Genomic DNA, 2,776 nt, shown 5'->3' with positions numbered 1-2,776 from the left:
CGCATGTAGCGGTGAGGTGCGATATAAACCTTGCAATGTAATTCAATCTACCCAAAAAGCCACGAACTTCTTTTTCCGTGCGTGGAGCCGGCATTTCTTATGTTGCTCTTACTTTATCTGGGTCCACCTCTATCCCTTTTTGACTAACGATAAACCCAAGTAACTTGTCGGATCTAACACCAAATGTGCATTTAGCAGGGTTTAAACGGAGTCTGAACTTCCTTAGTCACTCAAATAACTTTTGAAAGTTAACAACATGGTCTTCTTCGGTTCGAGATTTTGCGATCATATCATCCACGTAAACCTCTATTTCCTTATGCATCATGTCATGAAACAAGGTTACCATTGCTCTTTGATAGGTTGCCCCAGCATTCTTCAATCCAAATGGCATCACTTTATAGCAGAAAGTCCCACATTGTGTGATGAACGTAGTTTTTTCCATATCTTCGGGAGCCATCTTGATTTGATTGTACCCTGAGAAACCATCCATGAAGGAGAAAAGAGAGTATTGAGCAGTGCTATCCACTAGGACATCAATATGAGGTAGAGGAAAATCATCTTTAGGACTAGCTTTATTTAAATCCCGATAATCAACGCACATTCGAACCTTTCCATCTTTCTTTGGAACTGGTACAATATTAGCCACCCATTGAGGATATTTTGCTACTGCTAAGAAACCAGCATCAAATTCAGTGCTATCCACTAGGACATCCATATGAGGTAGAGGAAAATCATCTTTAGGACTAGCTTTATTTAAATCCCGATAATCAACGCACATTCGAACCTTTCCATCTTTCTTTGGAACTGATACAATATTAGCCACCCATTGAGGATATTTTGCTACTGCTAAGAAACCAGCATCAAATTGCTTCTTGACCTCTTCTCTAATTTTAAGTGACATATCAGGTCTCATCCTTCTCAACTTCTGTTTAATTGGAGTGTATTCAGGCTTGAGTGGTAGCTTGTGTTCAACTATGTTAGTATCTAACCCGGGTATATCCTAATATGACCATGCAAAGACATCCACATAATCAATTAAAAGTTTAACCAACTTTTCTCGCTCACTTTCTTTCATAGACATACCAATTTTAACTTCTTTTTTATCATGCTCAGTCCCTAAATTGATCACCTCAATAGGTTCTTGATAGGGTTGGATTATCTTAGCTTCCTGTTCAATTAAGCTTTCTAGTTCTAGGGGAAGCTCACAATTGTCTTCACAATCCTCATCAACATGATTAATCAGGCGTTCAAAATTACAAGAAATGGTTCTAGCGCTGCTATTTTCAACATATTCATTTTCGAATCTGCATTGTTTAAATTAAGAAGAAAAAGGAAAAAAAAAATATGAATAAAGATTGCCAAAAGAAAGAGAAAAGAGAAAAAACAAAACCAGTTGGAGAATTCATAAATGCATTTATTGATAATAAGTACGGAATTGAAATGCATATGCCCTAACTAGTTATCCTTATAGCCTTGGGCAGAGCAAAAGGAGTTAAAAATACATAATTACTTTGAACACGAATTAACAAACACGGGAAACTCGATGATCTTCCGATTGTTGATATTGGTGTTTGGAGGACAAGGGTACATTAGCTTGAGGGTATCATCATCACCATGATCCTCTTCCACAACAGCCACCTGATTAGCATATATTATTCCGGCGCTTTAAAAATTTTGGCGAATGTCACAAATAGGAATCTTCTGTGAATTCGGTATCCAGTTATCCCAACGAGTCACCTTGTTTTCTCTTTTTTCCTTCGCAACCTTTTCTTCATCAGCTTGAGTAGGTACATATCCCAACCCGTACCTATTGTTCTTTTCTGGTGTTTCTATCAACTTCCCCAAATTGAGAAAAACTCCTCCTTCTAACATGGATTTGGTAGACTTCAATGATGTGGTAGATTGTTTTGGTTCTTTTAAACGATATCCTTCACCCATGAAGACAACATTGACAATTTCTAAAGCTTGAAAAGAAGTCTATATGGCTTCCTCCATGTCTTCAATGTAGCCTGTAGAAGATAAATGACTTACTATCATATCTTCTTCCCCAGATATTATTACCAGTTTATTGTTCACTATAAATTTTAGCTTTTGATGGAGGGTGGATGTCACTGCTCCAACAGCATGAATCCATGGTCTCCCTAAAAGACAACTGTACGTCGGTTTAATATCCATCACTTGGAAAGTTATCTCAAAGATATGGGGTCCGATTTGAATCGACAGGTCAATCTCATCAATAACTTGTCTTCTGGATCCATCAAACGCTTTCACCACCATAGCACTCGGCTTCAAACAAGTCCCATTAACAAAAAGTTTGGAAAGTGTCGATTTCGGCATGACATTTAACGATGAACCGTTATCAACTAGCACTCGTGCAAGAATATGATTATGACACCTCACAGAGATGTGTAGTGCTTTATTATGCTCCATCCCCTCAGCTGGTAATTCGATATCGCTAAAACTCAACCCACTACTAGCGGTGATATTACCGACAACTCCATCAAACTGGTCCACAGTAATATCATGAGTAACATGGGCCTCATTTAAAACATTCATTAGTGCTCTTCTATGTGCTTCAGATTTTAATAACAACGAAAGAATATATATCTTAGAAGGGGATTGATTTAGTTGATCTACCACCTTATACTCACTTTGCTTGATAAACTTCAAAAATTCGTTAGCTTCTTCTTCAGGCACTGTCTTTTTGCAAGTTTCTGATCCTTTTATGGCATGATACACAACCTCTTTCCCATTTTCTCCATGACCTTCCTTTTTC

The sequence above is a fragment of the Cicer arietinum genome, chromosome 4, assembly GCF_000331145.2.
Source record: "Cicer arietinum cultivar CDC Frontier isolate Library 1 chromosome 4, Cicar.CDCFrontier_v2.0, whole genome shotgun sequence".
In the NCBI taxonomy this organism is placed as follows: domain Eukaryota; kingdom Viridiplantae; phylum Streptophyta; class Magnoliopsida; order Fabales; family Fabaceae; genus Cicer; species Cicer arietinum.
The sequence above is the reverse complement of the archived record's forward strand: the minus strand, read 5'-3'. Positions refer to the sequence as shown.